Source organism: Chiloscyllium plagiosum, unplaced genomic scaffold (assembly GCF_037043375.1).
Source record: "Chiloscyllium plagiosum isolate Xiang-an unplaced genomic scaffold, Cpla_swu_hap1 HiC_scaffold_36, whole genome shotgun sequence".
Lineage (NCBI taxonomy): Eukaryota > Metazoa > Chordata > Chondrichthyes > Orectolobiformes > Hemiscylliidae > Chiloscyllium > Chiloscyllium plagiosum.
Window position 1 is genome coordinate 25768968 of NW_028270174.1, and position 25928 is coordinate 25794895.

The window sequence follows — 25928 nt, forward strand, 5'->3', positions numbered from 1 at the left end:
AAATTCTGTGTTACAATCGAGCCCTCCACTATCACCTGATGAAGGAGCGTCGCTCCGAAAGCTAGTGTGCTTCCAATTAAACCTGTTGGACTATAACCTGGTGTTGTGTGATTTTTAGCTTTAGACTAATCCCTGTATGGCAAAATGTTTTGGCAAAGGTTACTGCTCAGCAACACAAGAAGGAACTCAGACTGAAATGCATAGGGCTCATTTGCAGCTCTCCATGTGATGGCTTTTCAATTATTGGAGTAATCAGTTAAATGATAATTCAAACTGAACCAAAAATCTTTCATTCTCTGGTTAGTTCAGTCATTCTGCCAATGCATGTACGTAATGAATTTAGATTAATAGTTCTAAAGTTTTTAAGTAAAGCAATATTGCCTTTCCAACAGACATTTCTTTTTATTTCAGAGAGGTACTTGAATGGTCAACTGTTTTGGCCAAAGGCATTCCTGGGATGTGGGAATGGGTGACTTTGATTCATGGTAGTAAGAGTGTCATTTGATAAATTATGTTTTTCTTCTCGAAAAACTTTTACTTTTATTGGCATTTGTCTCTCCTTCATTGTGAATGATTCATTATGAATGCAGTGATGGGCATCAAACCAAGTATTTGAATGGATTCATAATCTGTGGCCATGATTAGTCCATTATTATATTGCAGTTCGTTTCAGGAAGCTGATGCTGAACCATGGAAAAAAAATCTGCAATTAGCTAATGGTTTATAAGACTGTTATCATTTGTTATGTTGGAATGCTGGCAGTACCCTGTTCAATCGATGCCATAAAACTATGATCATCCATTAGCCAGTCACAGAAATGCAGATTTATTTTTTTCTATTGTGTTTTAAGTCATTGTTGACCAAGGATGTATTCTATCCAGGCATGGTCTAGTGAATAATATTGATTTTAAGTTATCAATTTAGTAAAGCCTGTCATGTAGCCATAATTATTATTGAATGAAATTGTTTATTAAGCTCAGCTTGGTATAAAGGTTTAACTGTCAGGAGGGAAAATAACAAGTAGATTTTAATTTTCATATTGTATGTGGAACATAGGCCTGTGCACTTTCTGAAACAGGTAATGCTGATAACAGACACAACAGATTAACAACTGACTTTAAAACATCCATGTCTCTTGTTAAGATTTATATTTTAAAGAAAATGAATTAGAAGTTTTTTGTACTGTAACAGAATCATAGAATGTTTGCAACATAGAAGGAGGACATTCAACTCATCAAGGGGGAGAAAGTGAGCACTGCAGATGCTGGAGATCAAAGTTGAGAGTATGGTGTTAGAAAAGCATAGCAGGTCGGGCAGCATCCGAGGAGCAGGAGAATCAACGTTTCATCTACAAGCTCTTCATCAGAAATGAGGCTTGTGGGCCTAGGGGCTGAGAGATAAATGGGAGGGGTTGGACCTGACAAGGGAATCGCAGAGGGAATGGTCTTTACAGAAGGCATATAGGGGTGGGGATGGAAATATATCCCTGGTGGTGGAATCTGTTGCAGGTGGCGGAAATGGAGGGGGATGATACAATGTATCCGGAGGTTGGTGGGGTGGAAAGTGAGGGCAAAGGTGTTTCTGTCCTTATTGCAGATGGAGGAATGGGCTTCAAGGGTGGAGGTGCGGGAAATGGATGAGATGCGATGGAGGACACTATCGACCATGTGAGAGGGGAAATTTCAGTCTTTGAAGAAGGAGGCCATCTGATGTGTTCTGTGGTCCTCGCAAGAGCAGATGCAGCGGCATTGGGAATAATTCAACTCATCAAGCTCATTTCCAAGTTTCTAAGAGAAACTTACTTAGACCCATTATCTGCCCCTTTGCTGTGAGCCAGCACTTATTCTCTTTGTCACTTATCCAGTCACTTTTTGAAGCTCTCCAATCACCTCGACCCATTTCCCTGCCCAACTCTCTTTCTTGAAACCCTGCATTTCCCATGGCTAATTCATCTAGCCTGCACAAAATTCACAATTTACCACAGCCAATCCAGCACATCCTTGGACTGTGGGAGCACCAGAAGAAATCCATGCAGACACAGTGAGAATGTGCAAACTCCACACAGAGTGTTGTCTGGATCAGGAATTGAACCCAGGTCTCTTGCCCTGTGAGGCAGCAGTGCTGACCATGGAGCCACACTTGTTGCCCTACATGGCACAGCACAGAACAACAGATTTGCTTCTGTAAAAGACATGTGTGGGAATAAAAATGCACCTTATAAGAATCATTTATAGTTTCATGGTCTCTATTACTGAGAGTTACCTACAATTCCAGAATTGTTCGTAAATTTTAAATTCCAACAACACGGCAACTACTTAACATGTCCACAGAACATCAAACAATGCTACCCTAACACCATTTTTCTATTTATGTCCTCTACAAGACATGTCGACCTTGTTATAACACTCGCAGGGAAATCTAAATTTGAACTTTCAGTCATTTTCTTTCACATTAAAGAGTTATAGAAAAAAATATTAAATTATATATGCCAATCTTTTCTGAAGTGAGAGCTCTAATCAGTTCTTGTCAGGAACTAGAAAGCCTGTGTATACCGAAATACCATGGGATATTAAATAGAGTGTGCATGCCTTTAATACATCAGGATCCCATGACGGAGAAGCCAGCCTAATTGACAGATTCAGATCCTTGTCAGCTGAGGAACATTACAGCAAAGATGGCAACCCTGGAGCTAGTAGATACCCTGCTGCTTGGGTAGGGATCACAAGGGAACAAGGTGGATACAGTGGCCGGTTTATTCCAATTGCCAGAAAGAGTCAGAGAGATGTACAGCATAGAAACAGACTCTTCGGTAATACTTGCCCATGCCAACCAGATATCCTAACCTCATCTATTCCCATTTGTCAGCACTTGATCCATATCCCTCTAAACCCTTCCTATTCATATATCCATCCAGATGCCTCTTAAATGCTGTAATTGTACCAGCCTCCACCATTTCCTCTGATAGCTCATTCCTTATACACACAACCCTCTGTGTGAAAACAATTGCCCCTTAAGTCCCTTTTATATCTTTCCCAGCTCACCCTAAACCTATGGCCTCTAGTTCTGGACTCCACCAACCCAGGGAAAAGACCTTGTCCATTTATCCTATCCATGCCCCTCATGATTTTATAAATCTCTATAAGGTCATCCTTCAGCCTCCAACAGCCCAGCCTATTCAGTCTCTCCCTCTTGCCCAAATACTCTAACCCTGGCAACATCCTTGTAAATCTTTTCTGAACCATTCCAAGTTTCCTAATATCCTTCCAGTAGGAAGGAGACCAGATTTGCATGCAATATTCCAAAAGTGGCCTAACCCACAGGACCTTACCATTAAGTGTGTCAGCTCTGCTTTGATTTGCTTTTCCAAAATGCACCACCTCACATTTAGCTAAATTAAACTCCATCTGCCACTCCTCAGCCGATTGGCCCATCTAATCAAGATGCCAATCTGAGGTAACCTTCTTCACTGTCCATTATACCTTCAAGCTTGGTGTCATCTGCAAACTTACTAATTATATCTCCTATGTTCATATCAAATTATTTACATAAATGTTGAAACGTAGCTGACTCAGCACCGATCTTTGTGGCAATCCAATGGTCACAAGTCTCCACTCCGCTAGTCACAGGCCTCCAGTCTGAAAAGCAACTTTCTACCACCACCCTCTGTCTTCTACCTTCAAACCAGTTCTGCATCCAAATGGATAGTTCTCCCTGTATTCCATGAGATCTAACATTGCTAACCAGTCTTCCATTAGGAACCTTGTTAAATGCCATACTGAAGTCCATATAGATCATGTCCACCACTCTGCCCTCATCAATCTTCTTTGTTACTTCCTCAAAGAATTCAACAAAGTTTATGAGACATGATTTCCCATACTCAAAGCCATGTTGACAATCCCTAATCAGTTCTTGCCTTTCCAAATACATGTAAATCTTGTCCCTCAGGGTTCTTTCCAACAACCTGCCCATCACCAATATCAGGCTCACTGGTCTAAAATTCCCTGGTTTTTCTTTGCCACCTTTCTTAAATAGTGGCCCCACGTTAGCCAACCTCCAATCTTTCGGCAACTCACCTGCAACTATCGATGATACAAATATCTCAGCAAGGGGCCCAGCAATTATTTCCCACGTTTTCCACAGAGTTCTAGGGAACACCTGATCAGATCCTGGGGATTTATCCACCTTTATGTATTTCAAGCTATCCAGACCACCTCCTCTGTAATATGGACATTTTTCATGATATCACCATCTATTGCCCCACATTCTGTATCTTACATGTCCTTCTCCACAGTAAACACTGATGCAAAATACTCGTTTAGTATCTCCCACATCTCCTGCAGTTCCACACATAAGCTGCCTTGCTGATCTTTGAAAGGCCCTACTCTTTCTATAGTTACCTTTTGTCCTTAATGTATTTGTAAAAACCCTTTGGATTCTCCTTAACCCTATTTGCCAAAGCTATCTTTTGCCATCCTGATTTCCCTCTTAAGTATACTCCTTCTGCCTTTTTACTCTTCTAAGGATTCACTTGATCTATCCTGTCTATACCTGACATTTGCTTCATTCTTTTTCTTAACCATACCCTCAGTTTCTCTCAGCATCCAGCATTCCCTACATCCACCAGTCTTTCCTTTCACTCTGACAGGAATATACTATCTCTGGACACTCGTTATCTCATTTCTGAAGGCTTCCCATTTTCCAGCCATCCCTTTACCTGTGAACATTTGCCCCCAATCAGCTTTTGAAAGTCCTTGCCTAATACCATCAAAAATAGTGTTCCCCCAATTTAGAACTTCAACTTTTAAATCTGGTCCATCCTTTTCCATCACTATTTTAAGACTAATTGAATTATGATCACTGGCCCAAAAATGCTTTCCTACTGACACCTCAGTCACCTACCCAGCCTTATTTCCCAAGAGTAGGTCAAGTTTTATACTTTCTCGAGTAGGTACATCCACATTCTGAATCAGAAAATTTTCTTGAACACAATTAACAAGTTCCTCTCCATCTAAATCCTTAACACTATAGCAATCCCAGTCTATGTTTGGAAAGTTAAATTCCCCTACCATAACCACCCGATTATTCTTACAGATAACAGAAATCTTCTTACAAATTTGTTTGTCAACTTCCCGCTGACTATTAGGGGGTTTATAACAAAAATCCCAATAAGGTGATTATCCCTTTCTTATTTCTCAGTTCCACCCAAATAACTTCTCTGGATGTATTCCCAGGAATATCATCCCTAGGTACAGCTGTAATGTTATTCCTTATCAAAAATGCTGCTCCCTCTCCTCTCTTGCCTCCCTTTCTGTCCTTCCTGTAGCATTTATATCCTGGAATATTAAGCTGACAGTCCTGTCCATTCCTGAGTCACGTTTCTGTAATTGCTAAGATATCCCAGTCCCATGTTCCTAACCATGCCCTGAGTCTTACCTTGTTCTCTGCTTTGTTCCTTCCTGCCATGATTGTTTGACTCTCTCCTTTTCCCAACTGTACCAGTCTCAGATTGATCTCTTTCCTAACTATCTCCCTGGATCCCACCCCCCCCCCCCCCCCACCTTACTAATTTAAACCCTTCTGAGCAGCTCCAGCAAATCTCCCTGCCAGTATATTAGTCCCCTTCCAATTCAGGTGCAATCCGTCCTTCTTATACAGATTACTTCTAACCCAGAAGAGATTCTAATGATCCAAAAATGTGAGCCTCTCCCTTGAGCCAGCTTCTCAGCCAAGCATTTTTTTGCTCTATCCTCCTATTCCTATTCTTACTAGCTCAGAGCACCGGGAATACTCCAAATATTACTATCCTCGAGGACTTCCGTTTTAAATTCCTGCCTAACTTTCTGTATTCTCCCTTCAGAATTTCGTCCTTTTTCCTTCCTATGTCAATAGTTCTAATCTGTACAATGACCTCCTGCTGGTTCCTCTCCCCCTTTGAGAACATTCTGCACCCTTTCTGAGACATCCTTGATCCTGGCACCAAGGAGGCAACGCACCATTCTTGTTTTTCGCTGCTAGCCACAGAAACATTTGTCTGTGCCTCAGATTAGACAGTCCCCTATCACATTGGAACCTAACGTGCCCCTCATTACAATAACGCCAGTCTCAATACCAGAAACTTAGCTGTTCGGTCTACATTTCCCTGAGAGTCCATCACCCCCTACATGTTCCAAAACAGCTTACTTGTTTGGGATAACCACAGGAGACTACTGCACATTCTGCCTACCCCTCCTATCTTTCCTGGAGTTAACCCATCTGCATGACTGTTTCTGCAGCTTTTCTTTCTATCTATAATTGCCAACCATCACACTCCCTAGGTCTTGGAAATTCCTCATTGCATCTAAGTGCCACTCCAATCAATCCATGCAATCCTTGCAACCAAAGACACTTCCTGCAGACAAAATCATCAGTAACATGGAAATTCTCCCTTAGCTCTCACATACAACAGAAAGAGCATTTCACTCTACTAAAAGCCATCTTTGCTCCTTCACAATCTACGGCACAATGGCACAGTGGTTAGCACTGCTGCCTCACAGCACCAGAAACCCAAGTTCAATTCCTGCCTCAGGCAACTGACTGTGTGGAGTTTGTACATTCTGTATGGGTGTGCTCTGATTTTCTCTCACAGTCCAAAGATGTGCAGGTCAGGTGAATTGGCCATGGTAAATTGCCTGTAGTGTTAGGTGAAGCGGTAAATGTATGGGTGGGTGACGGGTCGGTGTGGACTTGTTGGGCTGAAGGGCCTGTTTCCACACTGTAAGTAATCTAAAAAAAAGCACCAACTTTTTGCTTTAAAAAAAAGTGTTCTACTCTAATTCAGTATTATGATTTATATTTTTAAAATTTAACCAAGAGACAGATCTCAATAAAACATATAATCAAAAAAGTACACATTCTACTCACTACTTTAGATGTATAGCAAGATAATTGTTTCTGAGGCATAGATGGAGATTACTCATAGGAACACTGTGGAGTCCCCATTGTAGCAGACTCTGAAAGGGTATGCTCAGAAAATTGAGAATTCTACTGCAGTTGGAATCCTCCAAAATACCATTTCAACCATAGAATTAGATGGTCCTGCTTAAGTGAAGTAAAGAGTTACTCAAGGAAAGATAGACTATTAAATATCTAGTCTAACTTCTTAGTAACTGTTCAACTGACCATAACAATTTGCCTCATGCTATACCTTCCCTTTGATCCCTTACACCCATAATACCCTGACCCCACACTCCTTCTCACCTTGTAACCTGAACATCCTCCTCTGCGACCACTGGACACAACACAGTTTTTCTATATCCAAACCAAACAACCCCCCTGGAAGATGACCTCTGTTCCCCCACTCCAGACAATACCCTCAATTCCCCTTTTCTGACCCGTTTCCCCACTCTAGATCTGACTCACATTTTTCCACTTCAGACTCAAGTGCTCTCCCTCCACTCTGGATCCGAATCCCACTTCCTCAGCTTCGGAACCATCGGCCCCTTCTTCCCACTGTGGGCCTGACACTCTCGCCCCTGCACTGGATCCAACCTCATTCCCTCATCCCAGTGCAGTCCCACATTGTAAAAAGTTCCTGTGCAAAGTGAAGTTGAAAACAGAATCCAAGTACATACACTATTTATATATTTTACACCATATGTCACAGCATCCATTTGATGTCCCTGTAACACTTCTGAAAATAAAAGCAACCACTTCATAAAAAAAGAAATCCACCTTCCACAACTGTATGAATATACTTTCTCATTGGTGGAAAAAAGTTCAAAAATATTAGAGATCCATAAAACGAACAAGGTAGACCAAGGCAACATTAATTATATTCTTTCGGACTTTATTTGAAACCAGCAAGCAGTAGTGAAATACAGCCACATAAAGGTGACATCTTTTATTGGGCTAACATTTTTTATGGCATACATAATGCTTTCAGTAAAATCTATTATTTATGATAAAATGGCTATCTAGACAGAGTGTTCAAGATTTAAGCCCAAGGGTTTAATAACCTACAGACAATATCTCAGAATGTCTCACTGAAGTAAAAGAACATTAGTGTTTGTCATATTAAAATGTGCATTAGTGTTATAGCCACTGATGTATAATTTCCTTAAAACAAAATTTCAGTTCCATCCAATGCAGTGAAAGAATTTTCCATCCTTATTTTATTCATATTTATTGTACCAAGGCAACTTTCTTAGGAAATAACTTTAGAACTAGCAATGTGTAACTTTCATATTTGAGCATCCATTCAAATTTAAATTTTCACGGTATATGGTGGTGTCATTAGTTACTGCTTGAGAACCTTTGATAGTGCCAGAAAGTGAAATATTTTCCTGGTGGTATCAGCCCTTACTTTCTTGGATCTGTTGACAGTATTAAGCTTTGCCAGGACTCGAAACTCACTCTGAAATATCCCATCAGTCTACCTCAGAAACAGGCTGAGAGCTTTACTTGTGACTCTCTCATTGTCATTTGTCATTTATCATACCATCTCTTCATCTGTTATGATTAAGCCATTGGCAATTTCATGCCTATGGATTTGCCTCTTCTGAGAATTAACCTAGCTATACAAATCATTCGCTTTGGGATTCAATCTTAAATCATATTTCTAGCAACAAGGGGAAAATACATATTTCAAACAATTTTCTTATTTCCTCTTGTAAACAGTACAAGTTAAAATTTATTTCTGCAAAATGAAATATCAAGCTTTTGTTGTTTCATGACTGATGAGCATTAAAGTCAGGATTAATTTTGGTTCAATGCTGTGGGTGTGATGACTGAGTATAGTACTCCGATATATTGTTTGCTTAATCATCTCCAGACAAGGTCCAAGTTTTCTGAGTCTCATGTCACTGATGAGCTAAGAGTCCAGATTGTGTGACTCAGGCAGTTCATAATGACATGCTGAGCAAAGGAAGGGGCCCATTCAGTCCTGGTCTGTCACTGAACTGACTGGCACTACAGACCTGAGCCATGGTCCTGGGAGGCAGTACTCAGGGAGCAGCAGCAAGCTGGGTTATTGTTGCATGAGAGCGGTAAGAAAAGCACTTTAAAAAAAACGAAGGAGCAAAACAAATTGCTTTGGAGAGCTGCTCACACCATACTCTTTAAAGTAAGGTTACGTCACTGCATGCTAAGGATTAATTGATCCATAAAAGAGCGTTGGGAATTATACTGGATGTAACTAAAGATGACTTATAGCTGTTTCAGCCAAAGGGCAATCCTTTCATGGTGAGGTCTGCTCACAAACTGAATACTCCATCCCACATTTTACTCCTCAACCTTAGTCAAGTTAGTTAACTAGTTAACACATTATGGAATGGTAAAAATACAATATTGTACTTAACAACATCAAACAAGTGTCACACTCATGGTTTGATGACCTTCCCAAACAATGTTTGCTTCAGATTTAGAAGGCTGGCAGGACTGTTATCTTCATGTTGGTCTTTTTCTTGCAGGGTCTGTGAACCATTACATGTCATGATATTTCCCATTAGGTTCATCCCACTGAAGTATGAATAGATGATGTTTGTTCAGTGAGCTGGATTTCCAGGGGTTTTCCATATGACTGTCTCTGCTATATGAGCAATGAATGGCCATTGGCGTCTGTTGACCTTTGGAAGTTGTGGTTCCTTATCTGTAGCAATGGCTTTTGACCTATCTATTGCAACCTCTGTTCATGACAAAGTCTATTGTAGTGAGTAGTGCTGCTCTCGATAAGACTGCTCCTTGTTAGAAAGAGTTTTATAGTCCTTTGGGCTTAACGATGGAATCAACCTTGTTGGTAGGGTTGGAGTTGAGACTAAGCCCTGCAGTTTGAAGGTGCTTTAACACTGTAAGGACTTTCTGGTTATGACTTCAGATAACTTAGCCATGTATCAGTATGTCATCCATGTAGTATATGACCCTTTCCAAACCTTGCCAAAAAGTGGACATGGTGTGTTGGAAGCTATCTGAAGCTGAAGTGTTCCAAAATGTCAGTCTGTTGAAACAATATCTCACAAATGAGGTGCTTAAGGTAGTAAGCAGTCTTTATTGGTTATCAAATGGGATATTCCAAAGACTATTCTTGGCGTCATGTTGGTAAAGATTTAACTTTTAAAAAGTTTGATTAAATTCTTAGTGGCAGTAACTTGGGATGAATCTCCTTAGTTATTGCTTTGTTAAACTGTGTTAGGTCAATTGATATTCTGTTGGACTCATTCTGCTGGGTATGTTTGGGTAATCATACCTAAGCACTGCTCAGTTAGTTTCCGCACTTGGGAAATGACACTCATTTGACTATTCCTAAAGTTGTTTATGACCTTGATTCATTATGGGATGTGGAATCTTCCTGGCTATATAGAGGCATAATGGCTTAACATTTTCTTGAACATGAATCTGTATTCAGCATTGAGTTTGTGTCTTCCTGTGAAAAGGACCAGGGCTGAGTGGCCCCCTTCCTCAGCTCAGCATGTCAACTCAGGATAACCCACTTAAAGAAACTTTATTCCTGTACTGGTGTAGTTCTTCAACCATTCTAAGGAGGTTGAAGCCAAAACTCTCTTTCTCAAGAGTGATTATGAATTATCAATGTATTCTCTACGAACTGACTGTCTTTATGTGTCATGATATTTCAAGCACCCTCTTTAAGACTGAGAGTATTCTGCTTGAACTACATAGCTCCAGAGGTGTTGGCTGTTTCAGACCTTATCTATGCAATCAGATAAGGCAGTGAAACTCACTCATGTATCAAGCTAAAGTTGATATTGACATAAATAAATTCAGTCAAATCTATTGCGATGGATTTCCTATTTCCCTTTGAAATGCTTCAAGTATCTTCTCCAATAGAGCTTTATTTTTCAAAAATAGTTATTGCCTTGGGAAGCCTCCATGCAACACCATGTGAGGGCATAACATTCTGCTTAATTCCAAAGTATTTGAACTCTCAGGGGTGCCTTCAATAACACTTCATGATTTTTCTGGTATTCCCACAGATTACCTACTCACAGAGCGGATACAACAGATGCATTGATTAGCTTTCTTGTGACTTTACTCTTACTCAGAAGAAGGGCTCATGCCCAACACGTCGAGTCTCCTGCTCCTTGGATGCTGCCTGACCTGCTGCGCTTTTCTAGCAACACATTTTCAGCTCTTACTCAGAAGGCAATAGAGAAGAAGACAGGAATTACAAGAATTTCACCAAGAATTGCAACCTGTTACCTCTGTAACAGCTTCCAGAGAGAGAATTAGCTGGACAGGATCCACCAAAGAGACACAGGCTAATGGCGAGACCCATGATTGAGATGCTTTGCCATAGTTATCTGCAAATATCTGAGCAACCATGCCGCTGAAGATTAAGGATACCCAGCTCCATCATCTCAGCACTACTCTAATTTCTCAAGAAAAACATGAGCTTACAAAGATTAGGTGCCAATCCAATCCTGGTACCCATCAAGGTCACAGTTGCCCTTACTTTTTATGTCAGCAGTTCACATTAGGGAGCAATTGGATACCCTAGTCAAGCAGGTTGGATATCAGGATGCTCCAACATCGCTGCTTTCCCACAGGTACAAGGTGCTATTGATGCATCCACTCAAAACAACAAATGCTGGAGATTGTAGTGAGTCAGACAGCATCCATGGAGAGAGAGCAAGCTAACATTTCAAGTCTAGATGGCTCTTCATCAGAGTTGAAGTAAAGTGTGGAGGGGGGGGGCAGCATTTATGCTACCGTTGAGAGTTGTGTGGCAGTGGTAGGGTGTAGAGTGCTGGGGGAGAAAGGATGTTGATAGTTCAGATTAAATGATCGGAATGGGAGAATGGCATAACAATGGTGTGTCTACCTGCTAGACTGGAAAGACAAGACAGTCCCACTGCATGGGGAGATGGGAGGGGTAGGGGGAGCACGGTGGTGGGGGGGGGGGGAAACATGGTGACAGAGAATGTAAGAAAGTGAAAAAAATGGGAGTTGGTTCACGATTTGAAGATGTTGAACTCAATATTAAGTCTAGAAAGCTGTAAAATATTTAGTCTGAAGATGAGATGTTGTTCCTCCTGTGACTCGCTGGAATGATAGTGGACATATGAGTCATCTAGATTTGAAACGTTAGCATGCTTTCACTCCATGGATGCTGTCTGACTCAGTCTGATCACCAGCATTTGTTGTTTTCAGTACAATTTCCAGCATCTGCAGTAATTTGCTCCTATACTGATACATCCAAGTGGCTTTGACAGGGCTTTTTTGCCAAGTAGACGTCTATTTGAACAGAAAGGATTACTCTTCATTCACATTCAAATAATTTATGATATTAAAGCTAAACTTTGGAGATCTGCACCAGATATCCAGGGAGCTACTATGACTTGTACATGCTAGAATACTCAGAGGTACCTGTTTCTTTTCACGGCTAACAACCCATAACAGAAAGTTTATTTGGAAACCAAAGGGTACTCCGTCCAAATGATATTCCTGACATCTGTAAAAATTGGCATATAGACGCAGAAAGATGATACAATGCTACTCACGTCACCACCAGAATGGAACAGGCCACTGGCCTCCTGAAGATGAGGCTTTGTTATTGGGACTGCTCCAGTGGGCATTTGCAGAATAGCCCAGTCAGGATGTCCCAGATGTGTCCTTCACAAACTGAGCTGACGAAAGAGGGAATGCGCTGAGTCCAGGGGAAATGCGGGAGTGAGAGAAGTCCTCTGAGGGTGATGATGAGGCTGTGGATCAGGACAGTAATCAAGAAGGAGGTGGAAAAGTGTTTTGGAGAGCCTATGGAACTTGAGTTAGCCCTATAACCATCTACTTTCAGAATGATTGAGTTGGGGTTCAGATTCCAAAATGAAAACAAAGTACTCCATCAGCCGCTGACCTCAAATAAAAGTGGAAAACGTTGGAGAAACTCAGCTGGCCTAGCAGTATCTGCAGAGAAAAACTGAGATAAAATTTTGAATTTTCAGAACACAAGGGGGCTGGAAAATGATTTTTCTTTTTGCATTGTTGATAGCAAGCTATGAGGATGAAATGGATCAAATTCACAGAGGGTCCAGGAGCAAAAGACAAAGCAAGTGTTAATGGTAAGTGCGGAGAATATAAAGAAGCAGAATAGGTGTTCTGGTAGGTGTGAATAATAGAACACTTCGCTGAGAGCTACCTTATGCAAGCAAGACAATTGGGAGTGTGTGGACGTGGAGCGGGGGTTGGACATAGCACTGTGGAGAAGGGGGTGCAGTCAAAATGGAGGATGTGTTTATGCATTGAAGTTGTTGAACTCATTGTAAAGTGCTCAGTGGAAATTGAAAAGCATCCAATTTACATCTACTCAAATTATAATATATTTCTGTAATACTACAACAGACATTGTAAATTTACAAGTGAAAATATATTGCACAATTGATGACTTGTTTACAGTGATGTAGCATCTGTGCCATCTATGTGCACTCAATATTTTTTCTTCTCCCTCTCCCTTCCATTAGATCTAAGTAGAGGTCATCTTTTGAAGCTGGGATGAAGGGGGATAGCTCTCTGGCCATGTGAGTTTGGAATAATGGAATGGTTGTGCCCTTGCATCTCTAGACTGAGAGGACCATAGAGCTACTGCAAATCTCCTGCCCAGAAGCAGGCTCACAATGCTATGTATGCATTACAGCAAGGTTCAGCATCAGGGGGGCATTGAAATGGCAAGGCATTTTTGAATTATCCTGAGATGAAACTTCGGGGTTGCTGTACCTTTGTTCCTTCTTTATGTGGGTGCCTGCTAGCACTAGCCTGTCTCCCAGAAAGGAGGGGGAACCTGGAAGGAGAGGTTGACTTGTTTCTTCCTCCTCTCTCCTTGCCATGGATGCTGATCACCTTTGGCTAAGGCAATGGATTGCAGATCTCAATGCATTTCCAGCAGCCACTGAACATTCTGACCGCTGGACCTGGGTCTCCATACAGTTGCTACCTTATCCATGTAGACATCCAGACCCTCAGATGCCTGAGCCATTACAATATGGAGAACACTGGGAGTTCTTTCCTCCTCAATTCCTGCCTAGCATGCCTCTGGGATATCTTTCTGATGATCTTGTGCCTGACTCTGCAGGTAGATCAAGTCATTTATGGTTAAGAACAGGAGCAGAGATTTTGCATGAAGTTGAGCAGGAATCTGGTGCCTAGCAGGGAGAAAGAGAGCTTGCAGATGCTTGAGATCAGAGTCAAAAAAGTACAGTGCTGGAAAAGCACAGCAGGTCAGGCAGCATCCGAGGAACAGGAGAATCAACGTTTCGAGTATAAACTATGAGCTTATGTGCTTTTCCAGCATCTGGTGATTAGCAGTCCCTTTAGTGCCAGAAATCTTGTGCATTTCTTCCATGACCAACTGCCAAGATAAGTCAATAAAGTGTTTACCAGATTATGCCCCGAGTTTAATCTAGAAAGAGCACCCATCGAAGTAAAAGTCCCGATGATAGAGCAACCTGCAGTGAAAGTCTTAGCAGCGAAGTTTCAGGCGGTTCACTAGACTTTCTCCTCAAAGATGGAGCTGGATTTGAAGGACACAGGCTGTGGTCCCTTCCCACTAGAGGTTCCCTCGCTGCTGATACTGCCTGGAAAAGAGAAGCAAGGGAATTAATTGTAGGAGATAGATAAAACCTTGTGCAGAAGATGAGCTAGCATTGGTGGTAGTTGGAGAGAAGCGTAGCACAATAGAGCTTTGTTGAATCGGTTGTTCAGTGGTGGCACATCATTAGCACATGTCAGTCCTCTTCGCTTCTTGGCCAATTCTCTGTCTTCACCTCATGGGGAATGAGCAACCTGATGCTCACCATACTCTCACCTCTTGTGGCCCAATTATGGGCCAGTTTTTTCCTGCAATTGACAAAAGGAGGGATTGAAAACATGCATGAGCAGTCGAGTGGAGAGGTTTCCCCACGAAGTGCACAGGAATGGCAAAGGTCAGAAAGAATTAGTAATTACAGTCAGCATCTGAATGCACTTAAACTAGCGTCAGTTTCCACCTGCACTCTGAGGTGCAAAGGTGGCCCTCGAACGAACATAATGCATGTGATGCGGAGAGTTGTAGGCTTTCAGCCTGGGTGGGATGTAGTGTGCAGTTGTTAGAGTAATGAGCTGTGAGTGTGATGTGCCAAGAAGAAGATGGTGCCATTTACCCTTGCAAATTAAAGGACGTCATTCTCCTCTCTGCACTGCTGAGCAATCCTTTTGACAGTGGAGATAGCATTTAACAATACTGCTATATCTGGTGAAGTGGCCTCTTGTTGAGATCAGCAGAACGGAACTTGGTCCGTTACCCAGAACCTTGCCATCTGTTTCCAGGAAGTGTGGAGTCACCATGCCTTTTTTATTTCTTGAACATGTCCTGACAGTTTAAGGAGCAAGGATCACAGTCTGAGGGGTTGTTGTTGGTTTGTAGCATCTGAAAGAGCTGCACTTTATAAAGAGTGCCAGAGCCTTGCATGGCACAAGGCCTGGGAACTGGCAAGAACTTCTGTCTCAATGCCGCAAGATTCACAAAGTAATATGAGGTAAAAACAATAACTGCAGATGCTGGAAACCAGATTCTGGATCAGTGGTGCTGGAAGAGCACAGCAATTCAGGCAGCATCCAATGAGCAGCGAAATCACAAAGTAATATGTCCAACATTTTGCTGGCATTGTTAATGAGATGAAAAGAATAACCTTGTGCAAGAAAACTCATCCTGGATCATGGCAGAAATTATCGCATGGGTGGCACAGTGGCTCGGTGGTTAGCTCTGCAGCCTCACAGTGTTCGATTCCAGTCTTTGGCATCTGTCTGTGTGGAGTTTGCACGTTCTGCCTGTGTCTGCATGGGTTTTCTCCGGGTGCTCCGGTTTCCTTCCACATTCCAAAGATGTGCAGGTCAGGTGAATTGGCCATGTTAAATTGCCCATAGCGTTAAGTGCATTAGTCAGAGGGAAATGGGTCTGGGTGGGTTGTTCTTCGGAGGGTCAGTGTGGACTTGTTGGGCCAAAGGGCCTGTTTCCACACTGTAGGTAATCTAATCTCAAATTAATTCACCACCAACCTCTAATGGGAAATTTCCAGCATAACTGTAGAATGTGTTGGCTGTTTCTACAAGTTTTTCTCTGACTACCTTTGCACCTCAGAGTGCAGATGCTGACTGACTCTAGTTTAAGTGCAGGGTAAAAACAATGACTGCAGGTGCTGGAAACCAGACTCTAGATTAGAATGGTGCTGGAAAAGCACAGCAGTTCAGGCAGCATCCGAGAAGCAGTAAAATCGACGTTTTAGGCAAAAGTCGATTTTACTGCTCCTCGGATGCTGCCTGAACTGCTGTGCTTTTCCAGCACCATTCTAATCTAGACTCTAGTTTAAGTGCATTCAGTTGCTGACTGGTCAGTTGAGTCTTTCTTAAAATGGCACTGCTGTTAAACTGGTAACTCACTTCTCTGCAAAAGCAAAAGAAAACTTCTCTCATTCCTTTTAGGACCTTCTGGGTTTATTCCTCTTCTGGTCGGTAGTCACCACTGCTGTCATGTGATAACAGTGATGAGTTGGTCACAGTAGCCACCACTTCATAATATGACGTGATGCCCATGTACCAACCACTTGTGTTGCGCTAGAATGTTGCTATCTCACCTACGTACTATGTTAGGTTAAAGGTATACCAGTAATCCATAGTGGAACACAAAAAGATTTCAGCAAAGAGTTGCTTGTCTTATAATGATGCAGTTCATTATGCCTCTAACCCTTTATAGATTATGTGAATTCCTAAGCATATTCACTATTACTAACGTGAAGTAAGTCAAACATTTGTGCAATCATCGACAGGACACACCACAGTCCAACAGCTACTTGTTCCATCTGCCTGATGTTCGATCCAGTAGCCGTGCTATGAGTCAGAGTAAGTGGAGATTCAGTTTAACTCAGATTAACCTTTCACCTCCAATACCTCGCACAACTGGAGCAGTGACACCTTTGTATCACTTCATGGCTTTAGCAAAAAATGATGGATGTTTCAGACAATAAATAAAAACACTGACCTCCTCTCCAGTTCCACTCCAGGCTCAGTGAACGTGGATTTCACAAGACCTTTTTGCTTTGTGATTTCACTTTATACGCTTTCAAAAAACAGGAACTACAAAGGAAAAATTGCAGATTTGTGAACTGCTGAGAGAGGGCCCAGAAGATTTGTCTCGCCTCTTAAAAGGATTGCAGCTGATATTGTGTTCAGTGGAAGTGTGGAAGGAAGTCATTTCTGGAGTTACCTTTGATCTTTTTCTACACACCATAATTAGAATTCCGCATAAGTGGAATCTACAGTCCCTTAAAATGCAAAGCCACTTACCCAGTGCAATTTTTGAAAAACATACACTGTGTGTGTTTGTGTGTGCACGTGCACATGCCTGCTATTCACCATTCGCTCTGCACTGTTACCTTGGTTTGAACCTGAATGTCATAGGTCAAATAGGACAATATTATAACTTTTAACTATTCTCATCCTTGCATGCTCTTACATTTGCTTATTCTCGCACTTCAAGTGATGTATTACATCTCAGGAAAGCCTACTTATTTTTCAAAATGCTATGCAATTACATTATGTGTCAGGACCAATTGTTCACAAGGATTATTAAGGTGTTTACAGCCTCTTCCCCAGAGACCATAATGTGGCTCAGTGCTACATGTAGTTTTTCAGCAAGAATTTGGACCATCCATTATTAAACCTGTAATTCTTTCTGTGTCATCTTCCATACTGACAAACACTAGTCGGGATCCATTATTTGCTTTGAAAAATCACGTTCTTTTGGGAATTCAAGTTTTTAATTTCTTGTTAATCAAATGGATATTGGAGTTGTTGCTTGTAAAATGCTACTCTAATTCTCTAAACATTGCAGTTAAATAATGCTTAGTTGGCATGTGATGGGTGCAGGATTGTTAAGGCTTGGGGGGGTGGTATATGAATTATCACCAGCTGGTAGGATTTTCTTTTAGTCAACATACACGGGTCAAAACACACAGCGAACAGTGAAAGTGCTTTTATGGGCACTTCAGTGGAATTGAATATGTAATCAGTCTCTCCATTGACATACTGCACGACAATAGATCTGCTTGGATTAATGTGAACAAAGTGGGGCTTGTTTAGCTGAAAGTCATGAGCACATTCTAATTGTAAGAGTCAAGGAAACAGTAAGTCATTGTCCAGATATCCACAACTACATTTGGTGTAGATAATTTAGGATTTCCAATAATCCTTAATGCATCCTTTGCTTAACTGTGGTTTAGGTTCATTCTCAAAGGCTCTGATGTAAATCTGATGGAAGCTTATCAGTGTGACGCAGAGAATGGGTGCATAATAGTTGGAATTGGATACATGAAACCCAAATGTCAAATTAACAGGTTGAACATCAAGCAATAAATTTGAGCTCAGGAGCTGAGTAGAGGGTACGATGCATACGTGCATTATACAATCTTAGCTCACTTCAAAAAGTCAACGCATAAAGGTAAAGTTGAGCAGCCAGGAGTTTGCGGTAAATACACATACAGAAAAGACAGCACCGGGGTTACTGATGTCTTGCAGGAGTTAGTGGATGCACAAAGACACAGGAAGGCCTTACTGTTTTCCAGCACTAGGAAAGCAAATATTTAGCTCTCACTACACAGTTATGATTGGAAATCGCTGAGGAAATGAGCAGTAGGAGTGTTGCACTATAGTCCTGAGGCAGTGGAAAGCAATTTAATGACTTGACCAGGTCAGGAAAAGTAAAAGCATTTGTGGATTCACCTATGTCCTACAGTTTCAGCAATCCTGCCCTCCCCACCCACTCCAAATGTCATCCCATTCTGCCGAGCATGCATTCATATATTATACCACTTAGATACTCAGTGGCCTGTGGTCATCAACATTCAATTTCTCTGCACTTGGTTAACTTTTTAAAAATTCATTCATGAGATGTGGGTGTTGCTGGCTGGCCAGCATTGATTGCCCATTCCTAATTTCCTTTGAGAAAGTGGCGGTGAGCTGCCTTCTTGAACCGTTGCCGTCCACCTGCTGTGGGTTTTCAGTCAATGCGGTTCTGGAGGGAATTCCAGGATTTCAATCCAGCAACGCTGAAGGAACAGCAATATATTTCTAAGTCAGGATGGTGAGTAGGTTGAAGGGGAACTTGCAGGTGGTGGTATCTCCATGTATCGGCTAACCTTGCCCTTTCCGATAAAAGTGGTCTGGGGTTTGGAAGGTGCTGTCTAAGAATCTTTGGTAAATTTCTGCGGTGCATCTTGTGGATAGTACACACTGCTGCTACAGAGTGTCAGGGGTGCAGGGAGTGGATGTGGTGTCAATCAAGTGTGCTGTTTTGTCTTGGTTGGTGTTGAGATCCTGCCAACTCGACAAGTATTCCATTACACTCCTGACTGCTGAGGGCAGGCACGATGCCACACTGCACCAGAGACCTGGGTCCAATTCCAGCCTTGGAAAACTGTCCGTGTGGAGTTTGCACATTCTCCATGTGGGTTTCCTCTGGGTGGTCTGGTTTCATCCCAAGTACAAAGGTGTGCAGACAAAGTGGATTGACCATGCTAAATTGTCCATAGCATTCGGGGATGTGCAGGCTTAATGGATTAACCATGGGAACAGCAGGGTTACAAGGATAGGGTGGAGAATTGGTTTGGGTGGGCTGTTCTTTGAAGGGATGGTGTGAACTTGATGGTCCAAATGACCTGCTTCCACAGTGTAGAGATTCTATGACTTGTGCTTTGTACATGATGAACAGGATTTGGTGAGCTAGGAGGTTCTAATCATCTCTCAAACATAACCAAAATCTTATATAATGTGATGCATCTGTCTCATTTGTCACTGTTACAAACATCCCCCAGTCAAGATTTCCCAACTTATTACAGTTCAAAATGAAATAGCCCAAATCGTTAGGATGCCCAGGAAGGAACGAAGTGCTGGCCCCACTTGATGTTCCAGCTACCTCCTCAGCTAATCATAACAAGGTTAATTTAATAACAAGGTTAACCCTTGTGGTTAAAGTTCTCCTGGACCAAAATGAACTTATGGTTTAAGAGTGTCCAATTTAACCAAATGTTCTTGAATTAGATTGAGTTAATTGATTACTAACAATGAGAAGAAATAGTCATGCCATGTACATACATACAGTGGATAAAGAGACATGAGCAAAAAGATAAAGGGGGATAAAAGTGGATTGGCCTATGATTTATTCATGAAGAATGAATAGCACAATATTGCAGCTTTATCTGATGGTGCCATTAGCAGAAGGTAAACAGTTGTTTTTGAGATTATTGGTTTTGCAGGTTGGCAGGCATGTTATTATTTTTATTCCTTTTGGTAGTGACTAAATTCCAGAGTTCAGAGTGAGAGAGAATTTTCTTTTGTTTTACCTGCAGTGTAGGTGTATTTAAAATGGTCTTTCTCAAAGCTGTGGTCCTCACAGCATTCTAGTCCGTACACAAAAACATCCAGCTAATGACAGACTCAGTCCAGTGTTGTAGCTAATTTTTAGTTTTTGCTTAGAAGAGATGACCTTCTGTTAAGAGAGGAAATAGCCAGCTCACTCAATGTCTTTTTCTTATTTAGTCTTGCACTGTTTGAAATTTCCCTGTAAAATTAAGAGGTGTGACATTTCAAGGGCTTTCTACAAGATTTGTCAGGCAGCCACTGAATTTACTTGTTCAGTCTTTTTTTTTCCTCTTTGAAGCAGTTCTCTTTTAAAAAGAAACATTTTGGTATCAAAACCGAACAGTGACAATACATACTGGGGACTCTGATTTGTTGTCATAAAAGTCACCTTCAGCATATGCATTGCATCCATCAGGTGAGTACCTCACCTTCACTTATTCAGAAATATGTCCCTGCCCCCTTTGTTGGAGAGATCAGAATAAAATGCAAAAGAAGTGATCAAAACAAGATGTGGAACACTTCAGATAGAACAGCTCACAGAAGCAAAATATTTGCTTCACTCTTCATCAGAGATGGAAAGACAGAGAACTTGCAGACACCAGGTCATGGAATTACAAATACCTCTAACATGCATTTGCTATCTTTATCAATAAAGCTTGTGACTTCACTATAATTAAATCATATCCTGTTTACTTTTGTCTTCCTGTACCTTCCTGCACATATCAAGTGATGCTGAATACACAAGGATAATTCCTCAAGAGACCACATTCCTTCTGAAGGCACCCACTATGGGATGCACATCTATCTACCCTCATAAATATTCCTGAAATTGGGATGTTTCCATAAGACATTTATTTAAGTTTTGTTTGGTGATGTTCAACTGTGTGGTAAATCAAGTAAATCTTGGCAAGACCACAACCATTGTTTTCAGTCCAGTCACAAATTCCACTCCTCGCTAACAATTCCATCATTTTCCCCATTAACCTCCTGAGGATTTTCACAATCAACCACTCTCCTGATGCCATGTTTGATCCCATAATGGGCTTCTGACCAATTGCAAACTCCATGAAATCACTCAAGTTTGCCCCAGCTTCAATTCATTTGCTGCTGAAACACTCATCTGTGTTACCGCTATTCTTGATTATACCAGTGCTCCCCTCACAGCCTCCCATCTTCAATCCTTCCAAACGTTAAGGTCATACATATCTCTGCTTCTCTTATCCCACTTCATATCAAGGCTCACTGACTCATGACCTCCTTGCTCGCTTATCTACATTAGTTCCCAGTTTGACAAAAGTTCAGTTTAACTGGGTTTTGAGAAGATTTGTACAAAAATTGTACACAAAAAGACATGACCCTCTCTCACTAATATCCTCACATACGGATGAGGAAGGACACCACTTTGACTGGGACAATATATTCATCCTAGGACAAGCCAAACAAAGACACGCACGAGAATTCGTAGAAGCATGGCATTCCAATTGGAACTCCATCAACAAACACATCAAGTTAGACCCCATCTATCACACCCTGAAAAAATGAACAGGAAGTGACTTCACCAAAGGAAATAACATCACCACAGGAAATGACATCACCAACCCAAAGAAACCCAAACATATAAGTAGAAAGCAGGAATTTTTCAGCATTGCTTTTCATGAGGTCCACTGAAGATGTTACCTAGTAAGGTAATGAAATGTCTGGAAATGAACCTCTCAGCTCAGTGAGCAAGCCTACGTTCAGTCTAACTATTCACTTCCTTCTTTTCAAATCCTTTCATGTTCTCACCTATCCCTACTTCTGTAATCTCCTATATTCTTTCAAGATCTTTACATTTTGTCTCTAATTTTGCCTTGACAGTAATCCAAATGTAATTATTTCACCCTTAGCAGCAATGCCTTTAGCTCTTAGTCCTAGGTTCTGGAATTCCTTCTATCCTTGCTACCCCTCCCTTCTCTTGTAGGACACTCTTTAAAATCTAACTCCTTGACTACCCTTTTGGTTATCTACACTAACATCCTCTTTTTTTTTTGCCTCCATATGTCACGTTTTATTCAATAACTTCTGTATGAAATAACTTTGGATATTTTACCACAGTATACAGAAGCTACAGAATTGTAAATTGTTGCTGTTTTGGAGATTCCCAATTGGGGTGGAGCACAACCCTCTCCAAGTTTTGTTCAGCTATTGTTGAGAAAGGAAGCGTTAATACTGAAACAATAAATTCACCTGTTACATTATTTCTCTATCAATGAACACCAGCTGAATCTTCACATTATTTGCCCATTCCTGATCTCCCAGGTGGCCAGATATGTGGCTGGTCTGGCAATAGGTGGCCCCCATCTCCATCCTTAACTCTGTGCGCTCATTATCTAAAGGTGAATGATGGGTCTTTTGCCTCCTTCACCAGCAATCATATTTGTAGCAAAACATTGTGCTAGACACAAGACGCCAATAAGACTCAGCAAGGCCTGATAGGCCTATTATTTAATATTTACCAATCTAAGAAGCCAACATGCAATTTTAACATTCCAGTGGCTTGGGCTATGTCTCAGCTGGTGGTCTGTGAATTTTCTGTGACTCACTGGATGTTCTTCATAGGTGTCATAGAATCTTAGTAACCATATAATGTAGGAACATGTCATTTGGCCCAACAAGTCCACACTGACCTTCCGAAGAGCATCCCACCCAGATCCATCCCTCCCTATACTTTTGCTATAATCCTGCATTTCTCATGGCTCAAATACCTAAGCTACATATCCTTGAACACTTTGGGCAATTTAGCATCGCCAATTCACCTAGCCTGCATATCTTTTCTTCATGATTGAATTTGAAGTCTCAGCTCATGCAAACTATCCTTTAAGCCTACTTTGTGGAATGGCATGTTTTTGGGATAAAAACAGAAATTGCTGGAGAAACTCAGCAGGTCTTGCAGCATTTGTGGAGAGAAAGCAGAGTTAACATTTTGAGTCTAGTGACTCAAACTGTCTCAGTTTAAATGCATCATGTCGTTTTCTGCAGTATCTGGTGCAGATATGCATGAACCTCCTCTAGTAATTGTACATCACCAATGCATTCAAAGATGAATGTACCTTATAATTGATAACATTTCCTGCTTCTTGTAGTGGTGCCAAAGCTGCCGTGAGTGTTCACTCTTTTACTGAGGAAATCTAACCAGACCAATGAATCGAGGTTTTTGTATTGTCATCAGAAGGGAGTTTTTAATTACTCCCAGCCATAACAAGCTGTCTATCCATAACCTGCCTTAGACAGTCATGTCCAACAGAGTGAGACATTCAACATACTTCCGGTAGCTTCTGCAAGTAACCAGAGGCAAGACATTCAAGGATCATAGTGACTCTTCAGTAGTAATGCATGGTCATTAGGTCCAGCAGGAGGCTGCAAGAACCAGGCATTAGAAACACCACACATTTACTGCCGTGGGATCTTGACAGTTCTTGCTTTGTGTCACTTTACTGAATTTCCTCGTGTAACAACATAAATCAAATATCTAACACAAAGTATAGGTCATAAAACGCCTTGAGAAATCCTGAAGACATGAAAGGAACACCATAAATGCAAGCTTTTTTTACTTACATTCATATTTTATCTACAACCCCATTCTTTTGCTCTTATTATTTTTGGGAATTGCTTTTTACACTCTTATTCTTTTCCAAGTCAGTAAAGGGCATGAGTTGCGGTAGAGGTACGAGGACTGCCTGTTGCAATTGTGTATAAGAAACGTTGATTGTAAGAGAGACAACTGGAGGAGGTGGTAGTAGGAAAGGCTTGAAATCAAGATCTTGCAGTGTTGAATCCAGTCAGTTTGTGACAACTGACGAAACAGGAATGGCTTTTGCTACAGGCATGACATGAGTAGAGTGCCTGAGGGCTGGAATGACACAGGTAGCAAACTCAACTTGGCTTAATCTTCTGCCAGCTGGTAGATTGTGCCAAGCAATTCCATTGAAATACAGCTTGCAAGGTAATATCCAGCGGTCAGATCTGGGTCCTCTCATTCAGACACCTTGTCTCTCCCCCCTTCCCCCTGTCACTTCGTGAATGTCAAAATGAACGTGGCTAAATCCCTACACCAATTTATTTTGTCTTTACAAATGAAAATCATAATTGATTTTAAAAAAGGCGTGCAAGTTCTAGATAATGGCTGGAATTAAGAAGAAGGAAAAGGTGTGCCACCAATTTTCATTCGTTGGCATTGCATCTATGCCATTGCATCCCTCAACAGTGAATGCTTGAATCTTATTCCTACCAACCAGTATACAGGTACAGTTGATGAATAATTTTCTTTAATTTCACTTATTGTTGATTTTTATTTTAATTGTTACATTGATTGAATTAGGTTTGTGAGTGTCATTATTGTTAAGAATTGATTCTTTTGTCTTTAATTTCCATACTTATCAATTCAAGTGATACCAATATCTGGGATTTGAGCAGTTTTCTAACCAATAACTTCTAGAATCTTCTCAAGCTTATAGTGTATGATGTTGCTTTTTGTCTCAGTGTACAGCTGCCATTGATAACCCTCTAAGCCATTTAATATTGATTTTTCTAGAGCAGTCGATATCAACTGCAAAAGACAGGAGGCAAACAATCAACTCCAGAGAGGGTGATATCTCAGTGATATCTTAAGAGGGTGATATCTTAATATAGTCATACAGGCATAGCATCATAGAGACATATAGCATGAAAACAGACCCTTTAGTCTAACTCATCCATGCTGACCAGATTTCCTAATCTAGTCCCATTTCCCAGCATTTGGCCCATTTCCCTCTAAACCTTTTATATTCATATAGACATCCAGATGCCTTTTAAATGTTGGAATTTTACCAGCCTCCACCACATCCACTGGCAGCTCATTTCATACATGCACCTGCCTCTGTGTGGAAATGATGCCCTTTTAAATCTTTCCCCTTTCACTTTAAATATGACCTCTAGTTTAGACTCTCCCAACTTGATAATTCACCTTATTTCAATTTTATAAACATTTAAAGAGTCACTGTTTAACTTGTGATAATCCAGGGAAATAGCCCCAGCTTATTTAGCCTCTCTCTATTAGTTCCAACCCCAGCAACATCCTTGTAAAGCTTTTCTAAACACTTTCCAGTTTAACAGGAGGCAGAGGGATTCATGTTGGTGGCCTGAGTAGCTCACTTTAGTACAGGGCATTACAGACGAAAGGCTTTGTGATCTTGGAGAAAACCTGTGATGGTGTCATGGAGCAACTCTTCAATGGGCATAAATACCACATTAGGAGCAGAGATGGCATCTTGGTGAGTACTTGATACAGCCATAGGTGGTAGACGGATTTGTTTCGGTAATCTGAGCAGCACATATTTGTAATGGAGAGCTTATGCTCGAAATGTCAACTCTCTTGCTCCTCGGATGCTGCCTGACTGGCTGTGCTTTTCCAGCGCCACACGTTTTGACTTGACAGCATGCTTTAGTGCAGGGTATCACAGAGCAAGAACTTTAGGACCTTGGAGCAACCTTGTGATGATATCTTGGAACTACTTCTCACTTGGCATAAATAACACAGT